The sequence below is a fragment of the Poecilia reticulata genome, chromosome 22 (assembly GCF_904066995.2).
Source record: "Poecilia reticulata chromosome 22, P_reticulata-male-v2, whole genome shotgun sequence".
In the NCBI taxonomy this organism is placed as follows: domain Eukaryota; kingdom Metazoa; phylum Chordata; class Actinopteri; order Cyprinodontiformes; family Poeciliidae; genus Poecilia; species Poecilia reticulata.
The window spans coordinates 4,112,161-4,134,320 of NC_088851.1; the positions used below are offsets into that span (position 1 = coordinate 4,112,161).

The following is a 22,160-nucleotide window of genomic DNA, read 5'->3' on the forward strand; positions in this document are numbered from 1 at the left end:
TGTGAGGCAGAAGCTTAGAAAGAGCAGCTCATCGCCTTGAAACAAGGACATGCTGTGTCTTGAATGGTTGCCACGGGACATTAAAGGATTTGTTCAAACTAAACTTTTTGGGAGGGTTGTTTCTTTAAAAACGACTCGTTTGGGGTTAGAAAAAGTATATTTAGCGCCGAACAAAAATGTAATTTAATTTTTCTTGAAGGAGCAATGACTCATCTTTGTAATGAAGTTGCACTGAAGGAACACTGAAGAACGATGCTCCAGGGTTACCTCGATCGCAGCTGAAGGAATCTTGTCTGAACATGAAAGGTAATAAATTAAGGAGGAACAATAATAGCCTGCTAGAACATCATTTCACAACGTACCTCCTTTATATGACCTGTGAGAGACAGAGCTCATAGCTAATGATGGGAATTAAGAGTTATGTGTCATTTGACTCATCTGACTCTTCTGGCTCCTAATTTGCTCTTTAAGTACTATGTGTTATTATTATTATTATTTTTACATGTGAACTTACCGGTACACAATTATGAACTGGAAGTTTTTGGTACAGCTATGTTGGTTCTGTACACACATGTTTCGAATGAATACAGTTCTGTGTTCAAACTGAGTCTGCAGAGAAACTTTAAAACCCAACACTAAAACTAAACAGTGTGAACTCCCAGTTATCACTAAGTATAGCTAAGGTTTTCCATTCAGCCACAGTAGCTGAATCTCCATTAAAATTAAAATAGCTACAGTTACTACTGGTGGAAGTGAGAAAGAACTCCTCCAGTCAGCTCCTTCAGACTAGCCAGAAGAAATTAGCAAACACCTGGTGGAACTGTACATTAGCTGAGCTCGTTATAGGAGCCGCTTCTCAGTGCAATGCTGGTAACAATTTTGTTAAAGGGTTAATAGAGGAGATACGTTGTGATGACTTCCTGGAGGCGGAGACTCAGAAAAAGTCAGAGTTTCTTAAAGAAACAGAGCTCAAATTTCAAGGAGTTTTATTTAAGTCATATTTCATCTACAACACTTTGAAGGTAAGTTGTTGATTATGCTATAAAATGTCACTACGTGCCTAAAAAATACATAATAATACCCTCTTTAAAAAAATGAGTATTTTCAGGTGGTTTTAATGTTTTGTCATTTATCCACCTGCACCTGATTGTTCTTCATTAATTCAAAAGATTGAACCAAATGTGCAGCCACTGAAGTGAGGCTAGAAATGCACAGATGTAGAGTATTTCAGTTCAGATGTGAATAATGAACAGAGGCAGTATGAGCTGAAAGACACAAAGTAGGTAAAAATACAGATATGGAGTATGTATGAATAACACTTTTATTTTAAATTCAGTGCAATCTACCAGACACAAGAATTTGGGTCAGAACAGTTTGAAAAAGTGTGGCTTACCAAACTCCTGGCTTTCAGGAACATCCAGACTGAAAATAGTCCAGCTGAAAGACGAAGTAAATCAATAATGTGGGAACTCGCACCACATGAAACGCATGTCATCCTGGAAGCAATTCCATCCGCATCCAGAGCTTTTGGAGATGAAGGAAGGTCGTTACGCTGAGGCCGCTAGCTGTCAATGCTGTGATGCATATGGGCTAATGTATGGAAAGTAGAAGCTGTGTGAAACCGCCTTCATTATCTGAAGTTGAACGGGAAGTTGCCATATGTACGGCGGAGCAGCAAATTGGTGGGGGGAAAAGGAGACGGTAGATAAAAATCCATGCACACAATGATTCGTCTCGGGGGAAGCAAAGGCTTTTAGCTCCTCTTTAGCTGTCATTTAAGTAGAAATGTAGTGGCACCAATCCAAACTTTTAACTTTAATTTTACTAACTTGAATGAAGCCTGGGACGTCAGAACTGTTGTTTTTCCTGCTTAAACTGGAGCCAATTTCTAAAACGGATGACTTGGCAGTTTCAGTAAGCAACCAATTTGTCTACTGCAGGAGTTGTCACTGTGCAGGTTCACAGAACGGAGCCGTAATGATTCCGGGTTCCAGACAGCAACATTCTGGGATCTTTGGAGGATTTTAAAAGTCAAAGTTTTACACAGTTAACAGGGACGGCGAGTACGGGTTTCCTATGGCTGCAAACGTGCCGCATCAGCAGAAAAGACGGGCTGTTTAGCACATCTTGCAAACTCAGCTGGAGAATCGTAGGAAACTCTTATTAGATGACCCAATTCAGCATCCGGTGGTCTTTAAGGGGGCGTTCACACCAGTGATGTTGAATCAAACTCTAATTTGTCTAACAAGTATGGTTTGTTTGGAAAGGTGTGAATGCATTGTCAAACTTTGATTGGACAAATCTCTGGTCCACCTAAAATCCTAAGTCCTGGTTTGGTTGAAGTGAACTCTGGTGCAGTTGGAATGCATATGCGAATGTAAATGGACCAGAGTCCGCTCCAAAAGCAGGAAGAGGACAACAGCGCAGAGCATTCTGGGTAAATACTCCCAAAACAAACGAGCGAGTTTATTGCTAGTGGGAGAAATGACCAAAGACAACAGAGAGATCCTACAACCGTTAAAATCGGTCACCACTCCATTTCTCTTTACATTTTGTTAAGAAGGAAGTTTCGATCAGCATCTGTGATTTCATTGGCCATAAAATTGTGCAATTTGGAATTATGAAAACGAATGCCACATGTATAAGGGACTTGATTAAAACACGTCAACGTCTCCTCTGATGGCTGAAAAATAAAAATACCTCATGGAACCGTTTACATACGTTGGCATCATGATTTTTACTTATTGCTTGAACAAACTTATTCTAGTGATTTCAGTCACATTTCTTATTTAATAGAAACGCTGCAATTGCAAAATTGTCTTTTTTCAAATTAGATTATTGACAAAGATTTATTACGACATTCATAATAAAATCGCAGCTAGGTTTTTGTGTCGTTTCCTTCAGTAGTTCTTGGTGCAGCAGCGCCACCTCAGGCCAGGTGGGGAACAGGTCATCGACGGGTTTGATTGTTTGACACAGAAAACGTAACAAATGTTCCAGTTCTGGTCCCCAATCGAACCGAGTCTACCGGACTAACAGGTGTGAAAACACCGTAAGATTGAGTTTATTTTTGTGAACTAAAAATGTTTAGATTTATTTTGTTTTTGTGGCACTTCACCAGAATTTTGTGAAATTTACCCCATGACACACGACAGGCAATGTAGTGTGTGGTCAAAGTACATAAGTGATATCAAAAATATACATCACGTTACTTAAAACTTATAAGAAATAAACTTTAGTTGCCTCCCCGACACGTTTCCAGAAAGGTGAGCAGCTGAAGGGATCCAGCTGCTGGCAGAGCCACACAAACACCAGACAGGCAGTCATTACTCCTACAGCGCCGGTGATCAACACTAATTATCGTCTTTGACCAGGGGAGGACCGTCTTCCAATGTGTCCCTCGCCGATGACAGTTCATTACTCACCAGCAGCTAAGACGAAAGGGGGCCCAGCTGTCAGGAATTAGAGCAGAAATCTGCTGCTGAAACTTTCCTACCTGAAGAACGTCAAAAATAAAACCACACACACACACACACACGCACGCACACACAGACACACCATGGTACAGAAGTGGCTGCTCCTTTTACATCTACAGCATCTTGGCAAGTTAATAAAAACCTGAGGATTTTTCAGGTTTTGACTCATTACACCCACTAACTTCATGTGTTTTACTGGGATTTAATGTGGTAAAGATCAACACCAGGTAGCACAAAATCTGGATGTATTTTGCAAAACTGCAATAAAATTATTAATTTTTTCAACAGCCAGACGTTACTACTGGCAAAGAAGACGACAGGAAGTGATTGGAGGATGAGTGTTTGCAGCTGGATCCACCAGAGCTCTCACAGCTTCACACAGTTCAGAAAAAGTTGTGTCATTCCAGCATGTTGAATCCACAGCTCTAATGTAAAATCAACTACAATTTTCCCAAAACACAGCATATCTAGCCACTCCCAAGTAGGCGGAGCTTGTCGCTCCAACGCCTTAATGAGACACAGGCGTCACCTCTGATTGGCTGATAGATGACGAACGTTAGCTCCAAGACTGAATTATAAATATATCTCATGTAACTGTTTACATCTGTCACTGCCATGATTTTTAATGACTTATCCCATGAACAAGCTTATTCACAAGTGGCTTTAATTCCACTTCATATTTAATGGAAACGTTGCAATTGCAAAATTATGTTTTTTCGACATTAGCAGAATGCTGTCAAAGTGTGGTGGACATTTGGTGCACAAAGCTTGGAACATTTTAAAGTGTAGTTTTCTTTTGTTGTGCTCGTTTCTCTTTCTTTTTTTGTTTTTGTTGTTTTGTTTGCATTTATTCGAATTCATGTAAAACACTCTGGCCTTGTTGCTGAAAATGTGCTATATAAATAAAATGACCTTACCTTATTCATGGAAACGCAGTTAGTTTCTCTGGGGCGACTACTCTATCTCTCTATCCACCTGCTACTCTGCACATGCATACATATTTTTTCTTTTTTTATATTCATATTTTATTTCATTGATTTGCATCCATACATCAAAACAATTTCTTAGCCTGTGAGCTTGTTTACAATGGTGATTTTGACTCTGAAAGTCTAAAGAATTTGTGTCCAGGATGTGTGGGGTCTGCAGAGATGTTAGCTGTCCTTTTTTTCTCTGACTCTGATCTGTGACATTTCTTGATGGAGGGAATTTCAAGAAAGAGCAGAGCAGGAAAACACACTGAAGTGCTTCTTGTGTAGCTCACAGAAATTCCTCCGGTTTGTGGTTGGATATACTGTAAAAAGGTCAAAGGGCGTACAAACCTCCAGAGACTTGTTTCCTGAATCTTTTAAGGCGGTGCACAGTGTTTTTAGTTACTCTTATCTACTATACATTCTATAGAGGCGCTCATTATCGGATAAGAACAACTAAAAGTCGGCTTTTAAAAATAAAGTCACAGAAACTGTTCTCAGTTGTGTTTTAGACTAGAATATTTGACATTTGACAACACCTAATCTGGAGATGCTGAATATTTATGTGATTGATTCCTGCAGCTTTTTGGTGAGGATTTGAACCAAGGCTGTGAAATGAAGAACCAGAGCGCTGAGATTACTCAGAGGAACGCCCCCCTCCCCCCACCACAAAAAAAAAAAAAACTAAAAACCATCATCCCAGGAGTGGATGATGGTTCACCATCAGGTCAGAGGGTCCACAGCTCAAAGATGTTGCAAAACACTTATGATCTACATCTCCAATTCAAGAGGCCTCAGTAACTGAGATGAGTGTTAAAGTTCACGGCAGGACAGTTAGGGAAGGGCTGGAGCATTCGGAATGGTTACCACGACAACAACATGGAAGCACAGCTTAGGAGTTTGATCTGAGTGTGTTATTAATACACAGCAACAAGTTTGATTAAAAAAATATTTTATGTGCAGAATTTCTCCTGCACGTAAAATCTAAAGTAAACATGCTTGTTTAAAAAAAGTTTGGATTTATCAGGAATCATTTTCTGCTTTAATGCTTTCTGTTGTAAAGTGAGAGATGTTCTTCTCCACTGTCGCCACATGCGACAGTGGAGAACACGTAGCTTTTTACCAACTATGACACGATCCTCTGACTTTGACTGATTTGCTCTTTAATTACCTTCATATTTCACTGTTGTTTCTGACCCAAATATGATGACATGGTTGGTTTGTATTGAAGTGAACTGAATTGAGACTTCTCTCTTGTAAAGTTCCTTATAACAACATTTGTTGAAATCTGCACCAAATTATGGGAAAAAACTGCATTTCATGTTTTATTGATTAATACTTATTTTTTTGTACTTTATTTTATTTATTTTCTCGATAACACTTTATTTGAAGGCTTGTGCATAAGACTGACATAAAGCTGGTGACATTTTAATAGACTTTTAATGCAGGTTTTAGTACAACTTTGCATTAAGTCTCATTATTTACTGAATGACTTCATGACAACATTCATGAACAAAGACTCCTTCATGTTAATAACAGGTGTTATGTCATGTTTATGACGGCGTTATGTCAGTCTTATCCACACCCCTTCAAATAAAGTGTTACCACTATTTCTAAATGTATGGATTACTTTTTGTTTCAAAATAAAGACTTTCTATAAGAAATGGTTATTTTTATGGTTTTCATCATTTTTTTGTGTGTGCGTTTTTCCTTGTTTTTTTTAATTTATGTTACTGTTGCAAAGAAAAAGCAAAAAATATGACAAGAACGTCGTCCGCTGCAGGTAAGATAGTTACCGTTCAGAATCTCTGAACAGAACCATGCTGGATCTTGGAGAAAACATGCTTCCCAACACGAACAAGAACATTTTTTTACCTCTGAAGACATTTTGATTTGAGCGTTTTGCGAAATGTGCAGAAAGAAAACAAAACTAGAGCTTAACTTTTGTGTGACACTCAGACGTACCTCGGCAGCAGCATGAAGGCAGAAAGCAGACAGAGAAGAGCAGCGGGTGGTTCTTCTTTGTAACCTTACGGCAGTCTTTTATCTCCTGAAAGCAGAGCAGAGGCATTGAGTGAGGACTGACTTCTCACTTCAGCGCTGGCCTGCCAAGCCGTTGCAGGGTTTGGCCGGCCAACGCTGCATAATGACGGTAATTCAATTCCTCCTAACAGCCGAGGTGTAATTGTTTAACTCTATAGTGGTGTCTTGGATCTTAACTCACTCCGTCAGACAGAGGGAAATGAAAAATCATGTCGCAGAACTGGAGGTACGAAAAAAATAGCAGCATCCATGAGCTTCTTTTCAGCACTTTTACATCTGAGTAAAAACACAGAGGTTTTCTCCTGACAGAGAATAACACATGAAATGTAACAAATGCAGGAGCTTTTACAAGAGCCCTGCTTCATTATTGTATTACATAAAGCATCATAATTGTAAATGTATTTATTTATAAGCTGTGCTGCTGATGTTATTGCAAGCATGTGTAATTGTTTTTGTAATAAATGTTTTTTTTTTAAGATGTGGAAGAGACAATCGCTGTCACGGCAACGGCTGATGGCCATCATTATATATTTTTATATATTATATATTTTTATTTGTTTTATCCGGAGAGGACTGATGAAAGTGGAGTTTGAAACGGTAATAAAATATTGAAACGTTTAAGAAAGAGGACATCTTTCCCTCATCTTGAGTTTCAGCTTCTGAAAGAGGCAGAGGCCCAATTTCAAGGTGGTAAATTACAAAGTCAAATTTGACACATGTAGCCTTTTTAATAACAATTGAAGGTAACATAGTTACTTGATTATAGTATAAAATGATTATAAAACACATAATATTGCCCCTTTAATAAAGCAGACATGTTGTCAGGGTGTTGATGGGGCGTCAGTGAAGACACGTCACTAATCTGTTGTAGTTTTCTTACAGTCCTGAACCCCAAACCTCGTCTTCTCTCTGTCCTCCTCCTGGGCTGAACTTTGGGTGACACCGAACCTTTACTCCTCACGGCTTTGAGTTTTCATCTCAGGTTGGTTTTAGGAACCAAATGAAAAAAAAAAAAGCTCATCAGTGTCAAAGGATCATTGATTCACCTCTGAAGTGAACAGAATGCAGGACTCTGTGCACCTTACTGCGCACAAAACCTCTTTCAGGCTGTGGATGAGCTGCAGCAGTAAAACTGCCTTCTCCTGTTTCCTGTCCATTCAAATCCACTTCTTTGGCTGACGTTGCTTTTCTCCCCCCCCCCCCTTCCTATTGGAATATAAAGGTGTTATTCAGGCATCCCAGAAGCAATATTTGCCACATTAGATGTGAATACGTCCCTTTAATGGATTTTCCTATCCACCTCTCTCTCGTTTTATTATGTCTGCTTGGCACGGCCGACGTCTCCCGAGCCTTCCTCTGCGCTCCCCAGTCGCCACGGCGGCAGCTGATGGGGTGAGCGGGAGTGTGGGGCGAGAGACGGAGGAGGACGATCTAGTGGCGGAGGAGGACACGGGAGTGGGTCAGATCGGGGTGAGGGGGGAACGGCAGAGGCAGCGAAATAGCAAATCAAAAGAGAGAGAGAGATAAGAGGGGAAAACGGAAGAACAACCTGAATCTGAGGATGTTAGCAGCGGAAAGAATTTTTCTTTTTATAAAGTCTAGATTTAATTTGATTTACCCTGTGGACTCAGATAATCGTTTGAAATGACACAACATGGCTGACCTTCCTGTGACTCGCAGCGCTCTCCGTTGCTGAAATCTGTCATGTTTGTGCAACAGAAAGACAGAGATACTCAGAAGGAGAGGCTGCGACCTCTGATCGCCCTACCAGCAAAGTTTACTGGTGGAAACGAAGCAGCTTTTAAAAAACTCCCAAAAAACAACGAGTCAGATCCCTGACCTGTCATGTATAGTTAGGCCTGTCGCAATAAATCAAATGATCAATTAATCACATGTTAAATTAAAATGAGTTCAGTCACTTCTGTTTGCATGATTTGTAGTTTTTTCTCGTTTCTCTTGTATTTGGTCTGGTGTTTTGCTCTCAACCAGCTGTTTTGTGAAGAGTAATTTTTGTTTACAGAGACTTCGTTTATTTGTTTTGGATATTTAAAATGTCTTCCAGCTCCAGTATTAAATGTTCATTAGAATTTAAAGTTTATTGATCTATGACGATGTGTTCTTGCATCATTACCCCCCCATGGTCTGAAAAATTGTCTCAAAACAACAATATTATTGTTTATCGCAATAAGTTCTGGGACAATTTATCGTCCAGCAAAATTTGTTTTGATGACAGGTCTGTGTATAGTGGTCTGATGTACTGACAAAAAAAATATCGCAATGAATTTTTACCTAATATTGACAATACTTTGACCGCATCATATTGCCATAAACATCTACAAATGATCGATCTTTTAGTGAGTTAAGATCATTTGCAGTCAGTTAAGTGATTGATAACAATCCTTTTATTCTGTCTAAAGGTCGTAATCGTTACATTAGTTATATTTTTACTCCTAAACAAAATATTGTCTCGTATCATAAAAAAAACAATTCTGCTTCAAGTAAAACAATGCAGGTCAATTCTGAAGTAAAATAAAAGAGAAATTTCATTTTTGATGGCAGCTGGACCTTACTGAAGCGTTAAACCAGTCATATTCAATAAGATAGAATATGCTTTCCTGCAGGGCTTGTCAGATTAAAATAACACTTAAGCAAGTATTAAACATACTTCTCATTCAGTCCACATTTATGTTTTTAAATGATTTTCATTTTTATTGCTCTGATTGTTATGCATGATCCAGCGTGGAGCTGGATCAAGATCAAGATCCAGACTGGAGAGCAGAGATGATGGAGAACTCATGAGAAAAGTTTTTTTTTTAAAAACACAACAAAAACCAACTTACAACACTGAGAGCGGAGAGGTGATATAGAGGAGGGCGTGAAGACAACAAACAGCTAATGAAGCAAGTGAGGCGAGTGGGGGAACGACAAACAGCTGGGAAGAGGAGCAAACGGAAAGACGAGTAAACACAGAATGGAACGGGGAGGAAACCCAAACAATGACCTAATATCTAATCTAACCAAATAAATCCCAAACTCTGAAGGAGTAAACTAGAATGGGAGGATGAAAAATAAATACCAAATGCAAAAGAACAAATCACAAAATAAGAAATAACTGAACTAACAGAACTGGGATGAGAGGAAATGATGAAAACAGGAAAAAAGTGAAGCGTAGGTCCAAAACAAGCAGCGATCACAACACTGATGTAATATTCTACTCTTAAATATTGATTTTTCGGTAGGTTTTCTAAAAAAACTAATAGAAATAGGAATTATATTGAAGTTTTTTTTGTTTTTAAGGAAAAGTGTAAAAACATCAAGAAGTTAGAATGTTCAGATTTATTTTCTATAGAGTAGCAATCATAGTAATTATAAAAGTATGTATCATTTTCCTTCCAAGTCAAATATAGCTCATAAAATACAAGAACATAAGCCACCGAGCTGTTTGAAAAAAGATTTTTCTTTTATTTTTTTCTCACTTTGAACATGTCGTTTCCGACAGTGTGACGCGTGAACAGTTGTCTTAGTGCCGAGGTGAAGCTCAACAGATTTACTTTCACAAGTGGAGCGTTGCAGCTTCCTCCATCATGCTCCATAGAGCTTCGTTAGAAACCATAACTTATACACTAACATTCCTCCAGATCCAGTTTTAGTAAACACCAGCCAATGAGGGCAGCAGGTAAAGAATCAGGAGTTTGAAACGGTTTAGGTTGAATTTGGTCCTGAAATGTTTTGTTGGATCTTCTGACTGCGTGCAAAGCTCCAATTCTTTTCTTGGCCTTCTTTTCTCCAGCAGGTCAGAGCTGAAGCCGGACCTCTCTCCCGTCCAACTCTTGTGTTTTCTTGCACTGCATCTCGCCCATAAGGGGGGGGGGGCTTTGTCTGTTCCAACGCGTCGAGATCCTGTTTGTGAGTTTCCTTGTTTTGTCTTCCTGGACGCACGTTAAACTCTCGAAACCACGCCGGGGGGCGGGGGTAAGGGGGAGCCTCGGCACACCGGAGTACGCCAGGAAAACAATGAAACGACTGTGATTCAGTTATTCTCGTGAACTGTGATGGACAAATTCCTCTGGTGCCAGAGAGGAGGTATTTCAGTAAAAAAAAAAAAAAAAAAGCTCCTAAATGCCTCTGTGTGGAACACAAGCAATAGTGTGGTGTTGATGGAAAACAGTTTTATGTCCCAATAAAAGCTAGTTTACTGACGACTGACTGGGTGTGTGTGTGCATCAATAAAAAAAACACACAAAAATACAGAGGGAGGACTCAGAGACATACACATGTTTAAAAAGCACGAGAAGGGTGAAGGGCGTGTTAGTGCGTCCAAATGAAGTGGGATCTGTAGACTTGCATCAGCAAATGCAGATTTATATTTTGACTCAAACTGTTAATTTGTCCCCTAACAGATTACTGCTTATTTATAACACCTAAACACTTCAAAATCATCAAATAGATGAAAATTCAGGCAACGAGAAGCCTAGTAACGAATCATTTATTAAGCTAAAAACATTACCAAACCGGCTATGTTGGAAATTGCAATGGTGTTCTTGTTAAACAATGATCGGCCCAACTTTTCTGGCCTGCAGATTTAAAAGCGACATACTTAACACCGGTTTGACGACATGAAGTAGGGCAAAAGATCTCCAACGCAAACACATTGTGAGTCAATCGAAAGAAATTTGAGAAGAACTGGAGGAAACAAGAGTCGCTGACATCTGTCTTATCTGGAAGCGGTTAAAAAGTCATTTCTACGGTTTCAGGTCTGCAGTAAAACCCACACTGAGAGCCATTCCCCCTACAAATGGGGACAACATGGAGGAGCGGTGAAACCTTCCCAGTAAGTGCCTGGGTTACAGAAATTACTCCCGAGACCGCATCCAAGCTGACTCATCCAAGTTCACGTCTAAACCGCTGGAGGCGGCGCTCGCCCCAAATAAGGTCAGTGTTGATTCAAAAAAATATAAAAATTAAATAAAACAAAACAAACAAACAAAAAAAGCTACAGTCCTGGGAAGTAAACACTGGTAGCACATTGAACATCAGCCTTCAGAACATCTTGACGGTTCCCAACACGTTGGAGAAAATATCGTGTACTGAAGAAGGTGGAGCTTTTCTTTTTTTCTTTTTTAGAGATGTACCTAATCACACCTGTTGTGTAACTAGCATCATTTCAAACACAGAATATTTACACACAAACACACACGGTGCCGACGGAGTCATCTGGTGCTAGGTGTCTTTTCCAGGACATGGGCGACTTGCCTCTTTAGGCGAAACCACGTTAGCATATGTCTTTATTACCAAGTCACAGGACTCCAAAGCATTTTAGATACAGAAAACACACTACGCTGAAGCCGCAGCCAGTCTTGCCCAAGGACACAACGACTGAAACAGACGGAGCGGGGATTCGTTCGGCAAACCACCAGTAACAGGACATAACTGAGCCAGTGTGGCCTAGTCAAAGTCTGGAGTTGAATCTAATTGAAATGCTGTGACATGACTTTAAACAGACGATCTGCCTTTGAAAACCCTTACGTGTGACTTAGTTGAAATCATTTGCAGAGATTATTAGGTTTAAGGGGTAATCGCTTTGTCTCATAGCAACAAGTTGGTTTGTTTTTCCCTTTTTACTGTTTAAAATTATACATTAATTCATATGCATTGCATCTTGTTATAGTTGGTCGTCTTTCACTATGTCATAAAAATGGGTTTGATGGAAAAAAAACTAAAGAAAAATCTAAGGAAGCAAACATGCTTGAATAATTCCTGTATGTTTTAGCTAATTAATAATAATAATATCTAGGGTTCGGTTCAGAACTGAAACACTAATAATGCAACCAGTTTACCTCAATAGAGCCTACTGGGAGAGCATGGAACATGTCAAACTGAATTTCTTTCAGATTCCTTCAGATGCTGTAGTGTCAGGTCCAGACGGTACCGGGACAGACTGTGTTCTGTTCTGCCCAGGGGGCCCGGAGGGGCTCACTGGGAGACAAACAGCCCTAAACTGGTCTGTGCAAACAACCACCCTGCGGTGAAGATGCCCGCGGCGCAGCTGCTGTTCCACAGAATTGCAGTGCAGAGTCAAAAAAAGCTACGTTGGTTCTTGTGTGAAATTATAGAGTTGTTTTTCAGGGACGCAGGATCTCTGTTTTTTTTTTCTTTCTTATGTGTAGGTGTCTGTGTGTGTGTGCATGTGTGTGTTTGGGCCAGAATGTTTTTCTGGTTTTTACGAGCTATAACAGGACAGCACTTTTACCGTAAGCTCAGACCAAAACATCGGATTGAGTTTACTGGATTCACCGGTCGGTTCAAAACATCGGGCAGCAGAATTAGAGCAACCACACCGTGGAGGAAAACAGACTCCTTCATTTTGAGGGCTTTATTCTTTCTTTTAACGAACCAGGATATAATAAAATGATTTGGAGCTTAACAGGTACTAAAACTTACTTACCGTTGAAACCAGATATTTACATACACTGAATAAAGAGGACACACACACACAAGCATCTTTTTCTTCCTCATTGTCTAAAGTGAAATCAGACCGAATCACCAAAATGGTTTCCATTCATTACATAGGAGAAAACTTTTGGGTTTTTGTGTAACTTTCTTTGAATTAAGAATTGTACATACTATGTTTTATAGTTCCCAAGGATGAACAATTCTCTTCATGATATTTTGGATGATTTGTTTTGACTTTCCAATCGTGTCAAACAGGAGCCCAGTGTGTTTCAGGTGTGGAATTAAAAGTCATCCACAGGAATGACTCCGGTTAACTAACGTGTCAGATAGCCAACCAGTCACAGGCTTTCTGGGATTTAGCAAACAGAAATAATGTTGGTAATTCTAAGAGACGTTTAGTCTAATTTAACTTCAGAAAGTGAGGAATAAATGTCTCTTTTCCATGTATCTGCTTTCAAATGTAAAAGTCAGTTGTTCCAAAACACACAGCATATTACTTTTAGAGTTCATCAAGCAGGGAAGCTGAACTGTAAAAGCGATGTGTGGTGTGTTAAAATAAAGTTCTGCTGTTCCACAAGAGATTCAAAAAAAGTTCAAATCTCTTGAACATTTTAATACTTCTCATATTTTGTCAACTGAAAACTTCAGTGCATCTTCTGTCGCTCTACTTCCGGCTTTTTCTCTCTTTGCTTTGTACGTACAGGTAGTGAAAGTTATGCCTATTTTTCTTTGCAAAATAGCTCAAACTCATTCAGTAACTTTCATTTGTGACTCGCTGCATTTCCATTGCCTTTATTATCTGGCAATTTGACATTTTGAAAGTAATAAGCTCAACAGAAACACACCAATTTCAGAAGAAAACCTTTTTTTGCTGAAAGTTTTGGCACTGAAACAGTGTTCTTTTTTTGACAGTATCAAATTTGGTTTATTTTGCAAAACTGCGATGGAAATACTTTTTAGCATCAGACGAGTCACATGATCAACAAACGGACGCCACCTTTGGCGCAAATCACGAAGAAGACGACAACAGGAAGTGGTTGGAGTATAATGACAAGACATGTTTTGAAACAACATGTCTTGTTCATAACATGTTGTTTTGAACACACATGTTGTGAGTACACGTTAATCACACTTGAGTACACGTGTGATTTTAATCACGTTTCTTATTTAATGGGAACACTGCAATTGTGACATTGTGTTTTCTTTTTTGGACATTAGCTGAATATTGAATAAGTATTTGCAAGCGCAGCTGCTGTCCCAACAAAATACACTTTATAACTCTCAAGGCAGTAATGTGACTAAATATGATCAAATTCAAGAGTTACGACTACTGTTGCGTGACACTATAAAGAGAAAAACTAATAAAACTATTTTACAAAAATATTATAGCTGTCTGATTACTCTATTTAGATCCAGTCTGGGCACCAAACCCTCCTGTTTAAAGGGTCCGCCTCATCTGCTGCCTCCTTTGCTTTGTTCCTCCCAGCTTTGGAGTCGACCGTAAAGCCAGGCGGGGCAAATGTCTTATTAAAACTTCTCAAAACAGAAGAGAATTGTCTGCGCCGTTCAGCCCGTAGTGTTTCGAATCAAAGAACCCCATCATTAAGTTCTAGTGTGTTGCTGCCATCCCACACGAAGACAGAAAGTAAGATCAAGGATGTTTATTTCAGGCCTGAATGTTCGTCTGCAGCTGATGGGGGGTGGGGGGGGGGTGGGGAGGGTGGAGTAGATTTTGAAATAAGAGAAAACTGAAGAATTTATGAATTACTTTTCATCAAAACTCTCGAAGGTGTGAGTTGTTCGCACAGATCGCGCGGAGAGACAGAAGCGATGATAACATCTCCCCTGTAGATGTGAGTGTCTTACGGGTCCCGGAACATTCAGACCACCCTTAAAACGCCGACATCAGCAGGCAGTTTGTCACAGCAGACTGGGAGGCTGGGACCCGTCAGCCGGATGAATGAGAACATTTTCATTAAGGCTGTTTAACTGCACTAACAGAGACGCAGGATCGCCGCAAAAATGTCAAACGAGGGAAACGGGCAAATCTTTCGTTCTCAGCTCGGCTCTGCAAATTCAACAGAAGGTGTGAACGCGTTTATTTAAGATTTGAAGCAGCAATGTGCAGCTTTTACAAAGAATATATTTGCTAAAACTGGCACCATGTCGTGACTGTGTGTTGTGAGACAGAGAATCTGTAAATACATAAATGCACCAACCAATCAGAGCCAAGAGGAGGGCCTTAGCGTTGTCAATTAATCTCGTGTACTCGCTGATAAATATGCTAGTGGTGGAGAAACGACTTACTGTTACAGGAAAACCATTTATCCGCCGTCATTGGTGGCAAAGATAACTAGCCTTAGCATTCGTGGCAGGCTGGGTTGTGGTGAACCAGCTGTAGCATAGCAGCTGCCAGAATGATTGGCAGCGCTAATCCTGGCTCTGATTGGTTGTTTCTGACTGACTGAGTGGTGGAAGCCAGAGGAGCTTGAATTTTTTCCACAGATTATCAGGTTTAAACTGCAATGACAGAGATCATTTTAACAAATATGTAAAAACCTTTCTTCCTTTTTTTAAAATAAAAGTTGCACTCTGCAGCTTTAAGCTTCAACCATTCCAGAATTGTCCTGCTCACAGCTAGATTTTGTTACACTAGTTTTGTGTTTATACACATTTTGGTTGAGGCCTTACATTTTTAGATATCTTGTTCAGCTCCAAACTTCTGTCTCCGAAGTTGGGGATGGTTGCTTACAATCTCCGATAAGCTACATATTGTAGCTTTCCTCATGATGGGGCTAACATTTTACATGCATCACAGTCTAACTAAACGTCTCTTGGAATTATCAACATTATTTCTGTTTGTTAAGGATTAAGTAAAATCAGACCAAATTTAAAACTTCAAATGAGTTCACAGCTGTGGCAAGCAATCATTTCTCAACAGTTGAGGGTCCAGACCCTCTGGACAAACCGAAGCGTAGGACAAGGGGAAGGTTTTTACCAGGCTAGTATTGCTAATGCTGCTAATAGCGGTTAGCCATGAACAAAACCATTGATTCCAGTGAATTCCACTGGTTTTCGAGTTATGACTGAAACAAAGATAATGGAAATATTATTTACATTAGCATAATTTACAGGAGATTCCCGATTCCTTTAAATCAAGACTAAAACTCACCTGTTGCTTTTGAACCATAATAACAGAACATGGATCAACATTTTTGATGTATGTTGATTTTAGCAGTGACACTTGACAAACTGTAATGTCTGTTATTGGTTTTCACAACTGTTGATGATGATGTGTTATGATGTTTTTATGTTTTCACAACGTAAAGCACTTTGAACTACCATGTTGCTGAAACGTGCTACACAAATAAACTTCATTGATTGGAAACGTGGCATTTCAAACTTGTGAAAGAAATACCTTTTTTCCCCAGCTCAATCTGTCTTAGTCTATATCTATAGCATGATCAGTCATACCTCTGTACCCATACTATACTATTCTCCTGTTTCAGTGTTAGGTCAAGTGACTGAATAAAGAGATTGAGGCCCTTTAATGTGTGAAGATGGATAGAAACCAGAGACCCCATCCTTCTCTCTATCCCTGTCTTAGCGTCCGCCTCCTCCTTTTCTAAGCTAGTCCTACAGGCTCCGACATTCCTTTGGCCTGACTGCATCAAACTTTGCTGAATTATAATTAATTAGTGGTTGGAAAAAAATAGAAACTCTGCTGGGTTTGAGAAAATTATATAGTGAGCTTCCAGAGAGTAAAACATAGAGAGCAAGAAAAACCTCTGCTGCTGAAGAACAGACAAACATGCTAACTTTAGTCTGTTCAAGGCCACTACACAAGCAGAGCCTGGAAGCTCTGGTACAGGACTGAGGTGTTTTGTAACTTCCCCAAAACAGAAGGCCCTGGCACGAGCCAAGAAGGGTTTTAAACAATACATCTTCACATGAAGCAGAATTGGGCTTCATCTTGAAACTTTGGCCGTGTTCTTTTTAAATCTGTAAAAGATTTACCTTCAGTTTGATGAATAAAAACTTTTATTTTGGCTTTTAACTCTTAAAATACTGAAAGATTTCACTCGGGATGCACCGATCCACAATTCACTTTTTCCACTTCCAATATCGATACAGATATCCGAGATTTAGCATCGGACGATACCGATCTGATACAGAAACTCACTAAATTGACTTAAAACATTTCTTTTTTTAAACACAGACATAAATGTACTTAATTACACATTTATTTGCTAACTTATTTGCTATTACTTTCAGCACACTTAAATACACCAAATAGCTTCACTTGTTCAAACTTTAAAACAACTTAAGAAAAGAGCATAAGAAAATTGCATGTTATTGTTTACATCCAGAATGTTCATCGTGATGTGATCAAATATGCACAACCTTAACATTGTACATGCAAAGAACTTTCAGTAATGGTGAGATCTGACCGTGGCACTTTCTTCCACAATTGGATTGAAGACTGCTCCAAAAGCAGGAACCAAAACAAACGCACAAGTCTTTCGTGAGAAATGGCTTGAGGTCTTTTACTAAAGACAAAAGAGAAATCCTTCATTCTCTTAAATCTGACAGCAATACCAATTTGGTGGAGAAGGAAGTTGCGCTCTGTGTCTTCTTCAGAGGTTTTCATGACATTCCCTTCAGTGGTTCTTGGTGCAGCGCCTCCACAGGTGAGGAGGTTTTTCAAAGATTTGGTTTGTTTGACACAAATGCAGTGAGAAAGTGAACAATACCAGCTGAAAATGTAACACGTTACAATTTTGGTCCCCGATCAAACCATTCTATCAGGCGCTCAGTTACACACAGGATGACTCTGTTGGCTGCGTAGGTAACTTCTGAAGGCAACTGTTTGGATCAAATTTTAGTTAGGCGTATCAGTAAAGACGGGTAAATACAAGCATACATCACTTTAAATCAAAATGTGGACAATATCATGTCACTGCGGTGCAAGCAACTATTTAACTCATATCAAATCTATCCATGTGTTCAATGTCTGACCTCCCTCATCAGCATGTCCTTCAGCTCTGCAGAGGTCTGGTAGTGAGCCACTCATTAGATTCAGGTGTGTCAGAGAAGGGGTCCATCTAAAAGTTGAAGGATATTCTCTCTGGAGGACAGGACCGGCCCTGCTGTAGACTGAGTAAGGGTTTTTTTCTGTGCTGGATATCTAATTACCTCCTTTTTGTTTGTTCTCTTCTGGAAAATAAACAACCGGCCCCTCCAGGAAGCCTTCCTGAAACACACAACATTGTGTGCATATAAAGGCTGAAAGAGAATTCCTATTAGAGAAAGCTCTGAATCCATTTGTCTCTGTTGGCACAGGAAAGCTGATTAGATTTGGTTCTCCAAAGTTCTGCTGCTCCTGATATTTAATTAAAGACCTGGATAATTCACGACAAAAAGCATCGAAGCTATAGCGCTGGGTGTGTGAAAGACAATCAATCGGCTTTTTAATTCGTTAAAACGATTAATGGAAAAATGGAGTTAACCTCGGGGCTAGAGTGTCTACACCGTGCAATGAAGAATTACTGCAATCTGGTAAGAGTCGAGGCAGTTCGAGTGGCTCTATGTAGCGGTGAGCCAGTCTTGAATTGAAAAACATTTTAATGCAACAAAGTCTGGAAGAAACAGTGAAGATTTTTCCTCCTGGTTCAGTCAGTGCTGCTAGTTTTTATTTAAAAAATCATCTGAATTAGGAAGCATCATTTCCAATTCAAAATTCTATAAGTTAGCTCAATAAAGGGGGATTTCACTCCAATTATTATTTTTTTTTTTACATCTGAGACAACCTTTATCAGCTGTTTCAATATCCTTAGGCTTGTAAAAATCGCACCAAATTTACAAATAAAATACAGATTTTTAAATCATCATTTATGATCTGTGATGAACGTACTTTCCATTATAGTCAGAGGATTTGGACGTTTTCCAAAATGTACATTGTTACATTGTCTTTGCACAAAAAGTTAAGAAATTTGAGTTTGGTCGGTTATTTTTGTGCAACAATGCAGCTTGGCAATAAATCTCACATCTCCTGAGTCGTTTTATCCTTTTTAAATAGTGCTGTTATTAATGAAAATGCAATGAGTGGTAAAGTTTATTTTGTGGATTGCACTCAAGAAAAACTTGCCAAATCTTCCGTGCCAAAGCATCCAAATATCTCATTCCACCATGAACCCTTGTTTGGTGTTGTTTACTGGATTGAAGTTACAGGAAAGAAAACACACATTGGTATTTCAGGAACTTAGTCATTTAACAAGTGTCTGCTGTGGGCGGTAAAACTGTACATGACGTGCTCAGGCTGGTCACTAGTTTTGGTCACTCTGCTGTGGGACAACATCCTGTTCCCCATCCAGTGTTATGTGGTAAGAGGCCAATGTGGTTGTGTTGGTTGCTCTGCTTTGAACAGCTCACCCCACAAGTGTTCTCTGGGGTTGAGGTCAGAAGAAGCACACTCCATCTTCTCCACCCTTTCATTTTTACAGATACGTTGCAGTGTGATGTCATGTGTCCAAGCTCACTGTCACTGACTATCCCTGGTTTTAGCTGTCGGGTTATCAACATAACGCGGGGAATCTTAAATGAAGGTGTGATATATAAAAGAAAAAGGGAAGCAGTGTTTTATTTCAAACTGTCAACAAAACGACAACTAGATAAGGTCAGAAAAAAGTTTACAAAATAGCGAGAGAGACGGAAGTAGGTCAGTTATGCTAGCTTGACTTTGAAAACCTTAACATGTAGATGTGCTGTGGAATCTGGTGTGTAAGAAGCCAATGGCTATGTGGCACAAAAGTTACAAAAAAAAGGCGATCCATACGCCAACTTTCTAATAGATCATCAGCAGAGCAGGTGTTTAAATTAGTTAATTAGCCACAGTTGTGTTCAGATGATCACTTATTAATAATCCCAAAATATCGCATCAAACCTAAAAACACAATACTGTGGCGGACTGAGTGTTCTGTTTTTTCCATGCAAATTTTTGCATGGCTTTTTTGTGTTGAATCCTGACACACCGGTGGAGTCAGTTGCTATGGCAATGGGGCTATGTACAGTGTAGTTGACATAAAGAGTGAGGAAAAAAGAAGGATACAAGTGGTTTTGAGTTGTTAACGGTTTTGCTGGATTACGTTTCGGTTTACTATGGCGCACTGCAGTAAATTAAATATGCCTACATCTCCAGGTTTCATTTTCTTAATGGAATTGTTCTCAGCGCAGCTATGGATGGAAAGTAAAAGAATCGTCTTTTTTGCCCTCTAGCGTGGAGTGCATGCATGAAATTTCCTGATGCAAACAACATGCAACGTGTCTATAGATATTCTTTGATGAAGTTAATAACTTGGTTTGGGTTGAGAATTGAAATCTTATGCCCAACTCACATGGCAATTTCTGGTAAGATTCAAAGCGTCCAACTGGTGCTTTTCAGACATCACGGCCAAACTTTAGTGACTGGGTAACATTGAAACCTAAACAGAGTCTGAGGCTCCAGGAAACAATCGTTTCTCAACAGCCAAGTGAGGCGTAAAGCCACGGGCTGGTTTTTACTGAACAGCATTTTTATTCACACATTAACTATATTTACAGTCTTTGGGATTTTTTTGTAGCTGAGAAATTCCTTGTGAGCAACATAATGCAACTTGTCATGCACAATATAAGAGAACTAAAGATGGAACAGAAACTGTTACATAATTAATTTTGTGATCATACAGGATGCTGTTGTACAGATCACGATTTACAATACAAGAATACTACAGAGAAAACTCACTCACCCACAGCTGATCAATAAAATTCTGTCCCGTACATATTCTTTTCATCGAGAAGAATTTCAACAACTCTGGTGAGTAACTTCGATTTTTTGATTTTGTCAGATTCTTTTAAAACAGTAATAAATCCAACTTTTAAATCTTTGTATTGAATTTTTTCCTCCTCATTTCTACACTTGCCACCCCAATGTTAGGTCATCCGCTTATCAGACTTTAGATCATGTTTGGATATCTCCGAGGTTTACTGTTTTTTATGTACTTAAAAGTGGATTAACTTTTCATCTTATGTCAGCATTAGTTGTGGGACTCTATTAAAATCTGAAATCAAGTTAACCGCGATTTCAAACCGTGGGATCTGTTCATTTCATTTTAATCGAAAACCATATATTGAGAATTAAGCAACATTTTCAATTCAAAAAGAGTTTTTTGCTGATAAATTATTGAATAAATAGCTCAAAAACAAATATATTTATTGCTTTTAATCTCTTGCTAGAGTGTCAAATTGGAACAAAGTATTTTATGTACACTTAGTTTTCAACTGTTTCAGGATCATTACTGGAACTTCTTTAGAAATGTGGAGTGTGGATGACGACGTTAGCATCTGAATGTTTAGCTTTGAGATGCTATTTTAGGTTTGAATAGCTTCACTGATAGGCTGAAAGCCTTTAGCACAACTTAAACACACCAGTCTTTTCTAGTGTCCCATCAGATTGGTTTTTGAAGCAAAAATTAACCCCCAGTACGTCGTCTGTCGTTTTTGTTTGCGGATGTTGCTCAGGTATCAGATTTACAGGCATACCAGAAACATGTGAGTGCAAAAGTTCTTACTCTGAACTTTTGTACGTAAGACAAAAAAACCCCAAACATTTTATTCTTTGTGGGATGCTTTTGTAACACATTAAAATCTGTTCAATTAATCAACTGAAACGAATGAATTAGTCAGAATCATGTTCCAATACTGCTGGGTTTGGGTGTATATGCGAAGATTAATACTTTAAGAAATCCTGAGCTCTGTGTTTGTTTTTTGATCAGCGCATATTAAATTAAATGATTCTACAATATCCAGTCAAATCCAGTCCAACTGGTTTCATTTGTGACTATTTGAAGCCTGTCTAATTACTTCAGCATGCTTTAGCAGAAGTGGATGTACCTAGTCGGTGCTGAACTTCTCCACAGCGTGATCATAACCAGGTACTTTCCATCTGTGTCAGACTTTTGAGGGTCACAGCAGGGTGAGTGTACCTAGGAGAGTCTGTGGGCCCGGAGAGCACAAATGATCCCTGTAAGTGAAAACACTAAAACCCATTCAGAGGAGTCGCTCTGCCGACACACCTCCACGTCTTTATTCTGAAGGGGATTTATCCAGTTCGCCTTGTTTTCAGACTTCAATACTGGCACCTTGTGCTAAGTCTTACGAAAACGGTAAAAAGATGACAATGCGG

At 39.3% G+C, this 22,160-nt stretch overlaps 1 long non-coding RNA gene across 2 annotated transcripts in view; it reads right to left on the minus strand.

The window, feature by feature from the left end:
- The window catches only part of LOC145550042 (uncharacterized), a 36,378-nt gene that overhangs the window by 1,468 nt on the left and 12,750 nt on the right, over positions 1-22,160 (minus strand). The window contains exons 1-2 of one of the 2 annotated variants that reach the window (XR_014085893.1): positions 6,669-8,857; positions 6,410-6,494 (exon numbers count right to left, since the gene is read on the minus strand). This is a non-coding gene — a long non-coding RNA (uncharacterized LOC145550042). Of the gene's footprint in view, positions 1-6,409; positions 6,495-6,668; positions 8,858-22,160 lie in introns of those variants that run through there. The other variant, XR_014085894.1, reaches the window with a different exon arrangement.